This window comes from Etheostoma cragini, chromosome 10, assembly GCF_013103735.1.
Source record: "Etheostoma cragini isolate CJK2018 chromosome 10, CSU_Ecrag_1.0, whole genome shotgun sequence".
Classification (NCBI taxonomy): Eukaryota; Metazoa; Chordata; class Actinopteri; order Perciformes; family Percidae; genus Etheostoma; species Etheostoma cragini.
This window is the reverse complement of record NC_048416.1, coordinates 20239484-20251697: the sequence shown is the minus strand read 5'-3', so window position 1 is coordinate 20251697 and position 12214 is coordinate 20239484.

Sequence of the window (12214 nt, the reverse complement as noted above, 5' to 3'; positions counted from 1 at the left end):
CCCCCCCCCCCCCTTGTCCCTGCAGACGAGTGGACGAGTGCACTGTGGAAAAAAGGCCACAGCACTGCCTGGAGCAGCAAGGTTGATCATAAACTATAGCGCAGTAATTTAACCACAATGTATTTCTTTCTCTCAGAGAGTGGTGGCATATTTCATTCATGAGCTACGATCTATCTTAATTTCCTTCTTGCTGTTGGCGTTCTATTGTGTCCCTTATTGATTTTACCGCTTTATTAAAATCCTTAAATATTTTGTTGTGAAGTGGGGGTGCATTGACTGTTTAGCACCAGTGTTTGTTTACTTACTGCCATTATTTTGGTCGGTGATAGAAATAGGGGAAGTGATTGTGAGCGATAATTTGTTTACATGTCTATGTCTATGTCTATGTTTACTTGTCTTGATTTATTAAATTGTCAGTTATTCAAGCTCAGGAGTGTCACTTTATATTCTGGCTTGTTTTCTGTTTTTCACCATTGTAAAGTATTTTCACTGATGAAGCTACCGTCATAGAAGACGGTGCCAAAATAAAAATCTATACATTGTGTTTATTACATACCTGCAGTACACTGTTTAACACCCACACAACAGTGCTGACAAAATCACACAACAGAAAACTGTGATCTTACCGAAGGTTTGATGAGCTGAATTAAAGCTCCCTCTCATTGTTGTTGATGATGAAAAATGGGCAGAAAATGGAAGAATGGTAAATTAGGCCAAACTCTATGTATGTTCTTATAGTCCATCAACATAGTTTTATATTTTAGAAAAAAATCTGTTCTTACAACCATTATATAATGTTTCTGCCTTGAGCATATATGAATATTTAAATGTGTTTCCCAACATATATGTTGCACTGTACTGTGTGTGCTTTAAGGCTGTACAGCGGCTTCTTCTTAAACTTAAACACAGGAGGCAGAGCTAGGCAATCTAAGTCGATGGGAATTTCACAACCTGGTTTTTGAGCAGATTTCTGAAGCATTTGCGTCGGAAAGCTTGAACCAATGCAGTTGAAAGTACACAGAGAATGACTGAGAACGATTTTATTTCATATCATTTTTTTCTCTCTGCTGCCAAGGAATAGCACACGTCTGTAGTCTGTCCCTGCTGCTTGCTTGGAAAGGAATATCTAAACTCCTCTGACAGAAGCTGGCATTATCACCCCTATGTCCTGCCCAACACTGGAACTCGGCCCATGCCCAAACACGGATTTACAGGACCTAGCACAAGACAGACAGCAGCGCATTGATTCTGAAGGAGCAAAATGGCCACGCTTATTTTGGCTGGAGCTGAAGATGACGTTATTATTATGGTCCCCATCCATACAGCTTCTCAAAAAATTGATTTCTCCTGAGCACCCCTTGCCAGAGGCATAAAAAGGAAGGGGAACTGACAGGCTTAATCTATGGGCCTCTCGTCAATGACGATACGCCCTCCACTCCCTTCCACACTGTGCCCGTCCATGATACATCAATTAGTATCAACTCTCCCCATCCATCTGAGGGTTCAGAGAACCTTGGACTCACCAACATGACTGCAAGTACAAGTCCAATTCAACAGCAAAATGGGCTTTTTCTACTCTTCACCAACTATTTTTTTGTTGCTGTTGGTTGTTGTTGTGCTACTTTTAATTTAATCCCGTTTTTAATCCTAATTTCCCCAAAGCACTGGCCTGGGACTCCCATCGTGGTTGAGTTAAGGAGGAAAGAGTACAGTGGGTACTGCTCGGCTTTGTGTCATTCAATCAGCGTTAATACCAGTCAATAATTCTTTTCCTCGCCGTCACTTCTCTGTGAATCAGTAAGTTGAAATAAAAGTGGAAGTATTTGTGTTTGTGCCTCTTCTGGACACTTTCCTCTTTCATCCACTCAAGTGTTACAACAGAACAAAAGATAACATTTTTTAATGGCTGCTGATGACGCACTTGTTGGACACAAATGTGTTGTTTTTTTTAGCACCGCACAGAGCTGCTTTTGATTTTCACAGATTTGATTTGATGTGTTCTGGTAGCAATGTCAAAGGTTCTCTTGAATAGCCTCCCTCAGGTTTAATTGAATTACTGCTCTCATCTTGCTTTGCTTGACACATGCAGAAAATGGATGCAGATGGTCTTGTATTAAAATGGATGTGGACCTTGATGCATACAGATGCAAATGAATGAAGGGATTGTTAGAGGCAGGCGTTTGTAGTCGCATGGTTGGTGAAGCTCCTGATCATCAAGAGCTGCATTGATTTAATATGCAGTTTGTTTAAACAATTAATAATTAGTAACCCAATGACCCATTTGCTTCTGAAATGAAAGACGTTTAAGAGAAGCTTGTTGTATTTGTGCATAATTGGTTTAGCTATTTATGCTGTTTGATGGCAATTAAAAGTCTTTGTGTACAGTCCTCTCATGTTTAGAGCCAAATGTGCTCTCACTGTTTCTCTTTAAATGTCTTTATGATAAACAGCAATTTAAACTCTAAATGGCTATTTGTTAAAGTAGTCCTTTCAAAGTAGAACTGTTTTTAGAATACTTTATCGTATGTTATTTAAAATGATACTTTCTCCAATGTAAGAGAAAAATAGTCTAAAAATGTTCTCATTTCTTTAAAATAAATGTAGACATGCATTCCTGTATCAAACCGTTCATTGAGGCTACGGACGATAGCACAGACAACCATTATCGCAATTAATGAGACAATCATACATTCAGAAAAAAACGATTGGTTCCCTTATTGATTTTCTCTTCTCTGCCAGCGGGGGCTACATGTTAAAGAGAGGACATGTTTTAAAGATTGTTTGGAGCCTCACATTATTCTTGATATTTGCCATTCACAGTTGTATTTCTCCCAAATCAACAAAATGCTCCATGTAACATGTTAAAATGCCCCTGAAAACTATTTACCTCTGTACAGCATTCGTTCAGTCATATCTGAATTGGGATATTGAACATTTTTGCAGTAGTTATGAATGCTTTAGGCAACCTCGGCCAGTAAAACACATTCTTTAACACAGGGTGTTTTGGACCAAGTCGGCTATATTGATTACAGATTTTGGAACTGCATATTTTTAATGTTTGACTGTAAAACCACCATATTTCTTCTCCGTTTCCATAGCATGAAGCACAATAGGTGTAATCATGAGCACAATACCATGCCAGAGATTTCTTTTTGGTCTAATTATCCTGCTGTGCAAAATCAGTTGTCTTTGTTTGGAGGCCTGGGTCTCTTAAAAAAAACAAAAATAGAAAAATAGAAAAATAGCCACACAAACCCAAGGCTCTGAATAGACAATAGACAGGATCTGTGAACACAGAAGTTTCTGTTCACCTGGCATACGGTCAATTAGCTTTGTGTTGCTGTGTTTTTTTAATGTCAGCTCTGATTAATAGGCCCAACAGGGTGTATAGAACACCTGAAAATGCAGTATGGTGCCTGGGTGGGACAATGCTGCCATCCGATACCATCTCCACAACATGGTGCTTATCTCGTAACCCACCCCCCCATACAGCTGTTTTCTCAGCTAGACAAATGATTGCGGCTGTGTGCGTCTTTTACCACCTCAGAGTGAAGCAGTGAACAGAGACATCAAGGTCACTACCTCTTGCCATGCTTTTGGATTGGTGCATGCTTGGCGGCATTTTAAAGTTGGTGACATATGTCAGTTTTAAGTAAATGTGTTTGTTGATCTTTGTATTTATAACCTAGGAATCCAGGAAGAGGATAACATATTGTTGGGGGGGGGGGGGGGGGGGGGGGGGGGGGGCGTTATTCCCTCTCTAATCCGTCTGTCTAATCTAATATAAAAATTACCATTTTTTTTTAGCTGCTGTGGCTGATTTAACCGGTAATACTCTGGTAAATCCGGACTAGCCTGACCGGCTGTGTGCTGTAATATGAGAGAAGGAGGTTATATTCACAGAGGATAACCTCCCTCTACAGAACACACATCTCTCATAGAATGTGCCTGCCACTGCCCCTTTCTATCTCCCAAACACACCTAGCAAAACAGTTTTGCTCTTTTGAACTTTAGACAAAAACCTTAGTGATACTCCTAAATAGGTCATAGTCTCACTCTAATAAACGTTGACTTCCTGCTGATAAAAATTAGGTTTTGTTAAGAAAAAGACATTTCATTTACCACAGACCATAATTGTTAGCAAACCACAGGCGGGTAAGCACAGCCACTCCTGCCCATATGTTGCCTGTGTGATACATGCAGCAACAGGGGGGAGGGGTCAAGTTTATTGCTTTTCATAATGTGCCACCAGTGTCAAGTAATGAGGACTTTGCCCTATGATTGTGCCTGTTTAAAATGTGGCACTTTATCACCTTACTACTGGGCTGCAGCAACCTTTGATGGCACAGGCTCCATAAGGCTCGCCACAAATTAGTAGGTCTTGTTATTTCAGCATTAGCTTGTCAACACCTCATCTTAATTTCACAGCTGAACCACATCTGAACCATATAAATGGAGACCTCGAACGCTTTGGCTGCTTGTGTCGAGAGGAGATAGGAGGTGAGAGTGTGTGGGCGTAAGCACACAGGCGTATTTGTGTCTATTCCACTATGTATGGATGTGAGTGTGTGTCAGCATGTGTCAAAAAGGCATTCTCCTCCTCAGAGAGATGTGAATTCAAAATAACAGACACAGAGATAGAAATAGAGGGAGAGAGGCAGCAAGAGGCAGCGAGAGTGAGCGTGCGCTCGAGAAAAAATAATCTAATGCTATGTTATCCCTGCAAAACCTGACAAACCACCCCCGAGACTGATCTGGCTTAACATTCAGTGTGGTTAGGGGCTTGTTTGTGCTCCTATGATTGGAGCAGGCTGGCTAAGTTGGCCTCATAACAGTCCAGTCACAGTGGAGCCCAAGTGGAGTCACGCTTCCTAGGGATGGCAGGCCTGTCTCTATCTGGCTACAGATATCAATAAAGGCAGCAGTGCAGTCTTCTGGGAGTCTGGACAGTCCAAATTTTCTCCCCTGCAGGAGGGTTATTAATTGTCCCGATGTTGTATGGGGTCTGCTTTCACAACATGTTTTTTTGTTGTTGAACATTCTAAATTCCAGGCATGTATCCCAGAATGCAATTAGTCCTCTGCCATTAGATCAAGCGACACATGTCTTCTCGCCTTGTGCCCGGTCTGGAATTGCGGTGAGGGGAGGCAGAAAAAGAAAGAAATTAGTATGGAAATTAGCTGTCTTCAAAGCCTTTGGCGTTAAAGCTGGTCTAAGGTGCTACAGGAAGGTGGCAGTTCCCTTTGCAGATATCCAAGTAAGAGAAAATGCAGGGATACAGGAGGATTGATTTCCTTGGGAGACTCATATCCCTCTGTGCAATGAGGGATTAAGGAAATGGCACATGAAAGGCATATCATGCTGTTTAGTATACACTAATTGCCCATGCCGTACAGAGTGGTCTGGGAAAAGCAGATTGTATTTTAACATCACACCGTGATTTTTGATCCATGGAGGGTTGGAGGTCCTTAACATGTTAAAATAAACACATTTTGTAGAGTTAGTAATCTTTACTTGAGCCCAGGCCTGAGAGATGAGTCTGCTTTGCCTTCTGATGCTTTTCTTCACTTCCTCTGGGCATTAGAAAAAATTATGACAAACTGACACATGTTGAAGCTCCACTGCAGTAATGCATGTATTATATCATGTAAGTCAGCGCTTCATGACTTCAGCACCCAAGGCAGTATTTAGGGCAAATGGAAAAAGTGGCAGCATGCAAACAGGAAAAAGTGGGCACATTGACATTTTACTGGGGAAGCAAAGAGAAAATGGAGGGGGAGATTGGTCGTAGAATAGGCGCAGCGGGAGCGGTATTACATTAAATTTATCGTAGCGTTGTGACAAAAAAAGAGCTCAGCTAGAAGGCAAAGCTCTCGATCTACTGGTTAGTTTTCCTTCCTACCCTCACCTATGGTCATCAAGGCTGGGTCGTGACCGAAAGAACGAGATCCAGGGTACAAGCGGCCAAAGTGGGTTTCCTCAGGAGGGTGGCTGGCGTCTCCTTTAGAGACAGGGTGAGAAGCTCAGTCATCAGCTCGGAGTAGAGCCGCTGCTCCTTTGCGTCAAAAGGAGCCAGATGAGGTGGTTCGGGCATCTGGTAAGAATGCCTCCTGGGCGCCTCCCTAGGGAGGTGTTCCAGGCACGTCCAGCTGGGAGAAGGCCTTGGGGAAGACCCAGGACTAGGTAATGAGATTATGACTCCAACCTGGCCAGGGAACGCCTCGGGATCCCCCAGTCGGAGCTGGTTTTTATGGCTCGGGAAAGGGGAATTTGGGGTCCCCTGCTGGGGCTGCTCCCCCCCAATACCGGATAAGCGGATGAAGGTAGATGTATGGATGGATGGATGGATGGATGGATAGACCTCCTAAAGGTCAGGCTAAAACTTCATTTTAATTTCAATTTCAGTGTTTTTCAGCTGTGCACTGGGTTATGGATGCAAGTTATGTGTTGAGGTCAATAATCTTTTGAGATGTTATAAAACTATGTAGAACTGTGCTAAGATGCGGTAATGTGTGAACAATGTGAGACCTGAGGATTATCAATGCCTTGGCCCATCAGCTGCAGCGTGGAACAATTTCTATAAAATTGTAACAGTTTGTTGTATTGGTACAATATTTGCTGGTTGTATAGGGTCATTTCTTTTCTATTTTACAACCTTCTAGTAGTTTTGCATGTACACGTACAGATAGCATGCAAGCTCATGTGGTTATTAATGTTACAGTTGGTTACTCTCTGCATGCATTCAAAGTGAAGAGAACTGATTTTGGGTTGGACTTTCTGGTTAAAATAACCAGTTTAAAGTTAGGAAACAGTTATAGTCATGGGTAAAGGAAACACTTTGTGGTTAAGGTTAGGGGAAATTTGCAGTGATGGTTTAAAAACAAAATCTTGACTGTTGGTAGGACACGGGATACCAACAGGTCCTTGTCAGGTAAACATAAGTTGCATTTGGCACTTGAACAAACAACTGATGCTGTCTTTTTTTGGTGTGATCAGTGCTGTTTAAAACTTAGCTTCTTTAATGTTCAAGCTTCAACCACTTCTTGGTTAGTCGTTTTTAGCCAAAATAGTGTAATAGTGTGCTTGGTAGAAGCACAAAGAAAGTCATTCAGACTTGTCTCAAGGTTTACTTTTTTATTCAATTCAACTTCATAGTCCTTATTACCTGGATATCTAAGATAATTGCTCTTTCTGCAACTCCTGGCTTCATTATCTCTCTTACTATGTAGTAGGGTGCTGCTGCTTTTTTTTGGCAAGAGGCAATCTGGCCCTTAGGCTATAGGAATTCCTTTCCCCCATGCGTCAGCTAATGTTTACTGAGGCCTGAGGACTGAGGATGGATCACAGGATTTCATAATCCACTGCCCATACAATGGAGCAAGGGCAAAAAAATAATTCTCTTTGTGTCAACAGTTGTTTAATTCATGGGTAATTTCCCCATAGCCAGACTCTCGCTGCAGCCAGAGATAAAGAGAACGAAAGAGATAGCAAAAGAGATGTCCACACTCAAATGCTCTGCTTCTCTGGAAGCCTTGCTATTTGTATCTCACCTGAGTTTTTCCTTCTCATTTATTTGTTTTAACCAACCATGTAATTTATATAATTTTTTTAAAGTAATTTTTGTTTTTTTTCCCATTTATTTAGAATGACAGTGGATAGACAGTAAAGGTGGTAGAGAGAAGGGGGATGACACACAGCAAAAGGCCGCTGCAAAGGCCTCAGTCTACATGGGGAGCATGCTCTTACTGGGTGAGCAAGAGGTCGCCCCCATCTATTTTAATTTATGAGAGCCATGTACAGTAATTTAAGAGATGCAGATGATGTCAGCAGTTCTGTAAGGTGTGTGTGTGTGTGTGTGTGTGTGAGGCGGGGGGCATCTCTGGAAACACTAGTCAACAGTTTCTTTTTGCTCCCTGGGCACTGGCTATTTTCCAAGATGTAGTTCAGGATCAATGCGCTGTGGAAGTGAGCTCTAAATGGCAACACTGGAGGTAAAACTCACATAGACCTGAGCACAGACTGAAAATCTGAATTTCTGAAATGTGATACTTCACATGGTATAGAGCGGCTGTGCCTCCTCTTTGATATTTTCTCTTTCATTTTCTTATAGTTATATACAGTATAGATAGTTATATATAGTTATAGTTTATAGTGCTTGATGGGTTTTATCATACATAAGAAAAGCATGTTGTGTCAAGGGACCATTTTCAAATACTATTAGATTAAAGCAGTGTTCCTTTGTCCAGCGCAAATTAAAACAAATATATTCTTAGGCAATCAAAAGATGTATTTTTCGCCAATTGATTGAAAACTCCACAAGGCGAAAGACGAACTAATTGCTGTTAATGCAATGTCCAACTCAAAGACCTGCCTGCATCTGCAGACTCAGTGTTGCCTAGCTCCTGATAAGAAATAAAAAATGTATCCTCCGTCGCTCAAAATTAGCTCTTGCTCAGAAGTTGATTTAGCTGCGTGACCTTGTTTTTAAGAAGCTTGTAACATACAGTAATGTTCCATCTCTGGCAGTGATGTTATCTGATGTAACCGGTTCTCTAAAATCATTAACAGAATTAGACAAGTAGCAGCAACAAAACAGCTGGTGCAAACTATAAAAACACGCATACTGCTATCTTACTGCTATCCTATCTTCATGCTGCTATCTAGTAGAAAGAGTATTTTCCAAGATTAATGTAAAAAATTACACAAATCCGACTACAATGGCTTTGGTTTTTGAAACCAATCTAGAACTTATTAAATCAAATGACTAACATTTAAACAAATAAACCTTTTCGTCAAAAGACTAAAACTACCACTAGATTAGAGGTGTTCTGTAAACATTCATTGTTGCATGTCAAAACTCATAAAAAGGCTTCCATTCTTTTATCTTTTAAAAGGAGCTGTACTCAAAATACTAAAACAAACAGCCTTCATGTGACTCTTACAGACCGTTCCCCAATACTTAAACGTTACGATACGTTTTTCATGCACATGCGATCGGACCAACTATCAAAACAAAGGACAGAAAAACTTGAATTACAGCACATACACAGACAGAGTGTGACTTCATTGTCTGCTCAGGATACCACTAATTCTTTGCATATCAAATATTTGCACTACTAATGGTCAAAAACTCCACAGAGTGCCTTTAAACGATGCACTCAGCTATTATCACACAGACTTACAGGGCCTCATGTACTAACGTTTTTCAGCCCACCTCAGGCGTATTTGCTTTGCAAGGTGTGTGTAAAAGCATGGCTAGGTATGTACAAACATGCCGCACTGAGGTAAAACCGCAGACTGTCTGTCGCGGGAACTGAAAATGGCAAATAGTGCTTTTCAGTGTCATGCATTTGCAATCACAGGGGAAAGTGGGAGTTTTCCATAAAGAGATGGGAGGAGACGCCTAAAGTGCGCCTAATTACAGTATGTATTCCGCGGTATGTACAAAAACCTCCCGCGACAGCACGCCTCTATTTCGTAGTGAAAATTCTCCGCCTTTTAAAAGCTGGTATAAACCAGCTGCAAGCGGGTTTCCTCGCATATGCCTTCTGGTGAAATGGCAGCAGTAATGCAAGCAAGACGAAAACATTGGTCAACGAGACAAGCTGAAAGGATTTTTGTCACAAAGATCACACTTTTTCAGTTGTGTGAACACAAATCATTAAGCGTTACAGATAAGAAACCATGCAATATTACAGTTACTGGAAAAAATCAAAGATGACATTGAAACTAAGACTCAGCGTTCACATTCCATTACAGAAGTTGTTAAACTCCTCACTACATTACAAATACTGTATAGGCATCAGAATCATTTTAATAGCATCAGTAGAGGGAATATCGCAGTCTGCACTCAGCCATATCATAGCACAAGTACTTAACGCTTTGTACAGCGCAATTTACGGTATCTTGTGCAGAGAAAGGCGCTGATTACCCGATGAACTGCAGGATTGGTAAATATGACGTAAGCTGAAGTATAACAGTGTGTGCTTCCTGCGGGTTGGCCAGGGCGCTGATAACGGCACGTTTACAAATGTACATACATGAGGGGCATGGACTCTTTTTCTTACCAAGAGCATTTGCCCACCAAGTGTAGTCACATAACAGAGAGGCTAGAGACAGCTTCTTCCAGGCTCCACTGCAGCTACACTGTTCAATCCATCGATATGTGTTTATACTGCTGGAGGCTCTTCTGCTGTGTCCCTCACTGATCACAAAGGTGGAAAAACTCCACAGTGTTTGGGGCGAGCCATCATGGCCCTTTGCAGACCTCAGAATGTACATTCTATGCATACTCATGTAATTTTTCTCTCTTCTGCTCTTGACTGGTATCTGGGCTGCACAAGAGTGCAAAAGCAGGATCATCTTAAGGTGGATAAAGAAGGACTTTCACTATCATAACCCTGTGGATTAACTGGTACCTTCTCTATGCTGATATGAAAGTGCACTGCATTGCAGGAAGAATATATATGTCAAAGGTGCATTGTTTGGCATTCTATCGTTGAGAATGGGTGGCTCAGAGTGTTTTCTTAGATGACTGGTACAGTGTTGCCTCTATGTTAATTTGCCCATGGCTGTAGGAAATTCCACCGGATGCATGTACTTTCCGTTTCCCTCCGCTTTCTTTGTGTTGGGATTTTAAATTTGGTGCATTTATGAGAACTTGTTCACTGCTCCTCATATCTCTGCAGGGTAAATTGAGACAGCTAACTAGATTATCTGTCCAATCTGAGTTTTCTCTCGCACAACTATTTTGCAGCACCTATATGCAAAGTTTAGCAACGGCCATGACGCTTCTGATTGGTTTAAAATGCCATTAAACCAGAGCCCGTTTTCCTCCCATCCCCAAATGCTATGTGGAGCAGCCAGATTGTCCTTCAGCGCGCTTTGGAGGAAACCACTTTTTTCCTATCCATTGGGTCAAAGGATGGAGGGTGTTGTGTGCTGTACAGATTGTAAAGCCTTCTGAGACAAATTTGTGATTTGTGATATTGGGCTATAATAAAATAGAATTGAAAACTGAATTGAATGTCATACTGTACCCACTATAAATCCGAGCTTCGGAGAGGGAAAAACATCAGCCTCCCGGATGTTGTCATTAGAAATGTGAAATTTCTGACAGCTGTGACATCTATTACTCTCTCGAAAGAATGGTTAAAGCATCAACAAACTGACCATTATTGCAAAGCAACATTGCTGGCAGTTCAATGTAAATAGAATCCATTATTAACACAATTACAATTGATTCAGTTTCATTTAAAAAGGAGCTGTATAGCTTAAACAGTTTGTTTATATCTGTCTTAACTTGCTAATTAACAACTAGAAATATGTGATTCAATTACAATTGCTACTTTAGGCTGCTGCTGCACCGTTTATATAATGTGACTACAGGACTAGCTTAGTGAGTATCCATTTTTGAGTAACACAAGAACACTCCTAAGTCGTAACAAGATGTTCCGCCAAACCTTGTCATGAGTGTAGCAATAGAACTGCAACTTTGCATCAGAATGTGCTACTGTGTGATATTTTACCACTCCTGCAGAAGGTCTTGATGAAGTTATTAGCCACTGGGAGGATAAGGTTGTGTCTACCTTTCCACAGTCAAAGTGCTACAGAACAAACATGAAAGTGACTCAGCATAGTCTTTCTTTTGCAGATGTGAATTAAAAGTTATTTGTAAAGGTGACCTGATTAGGCATTGTTCCAGCTGGGCCTCATTAGGTTAAAGCGTACCTAACAACCTTTTGGCGTAAATGACAAGATGCATTAGTTCACTGCACAAGCTTTTCTGCAATGCCGTGGCTCGACCTTTCTACAGGGGAGAGTTGTGAATATGTGAACAATCTCTGTTACATGGCAGCAGATACGCCTCCATGAGAACCCACTCATTGATTCAATTCCTGTGTTCTCATAGGTTTCATTAACTTCTGCAAGAAAATGATCAATATTAGCCATAGGAGATCTAGTTCAGCTGGGGGGAGTGTATAAATTGAATTTAGGTATAAAGTGGACAGACTACTTGTTTACAATACACTAGGTGTGGCTTATTACATTGGTTATATGTGTGTATGCATGAGCGTGCACAAATGGGTTAATACATGGCAGAGTCGATAGACATCATGCCTGCACATGATGGGTCTTTAGGGCACTTTGGTTTTCCTCACAGTGGGCTCTAGATGCATAATGCAAGGCTTGGACTTCCTCAACCACACACCCA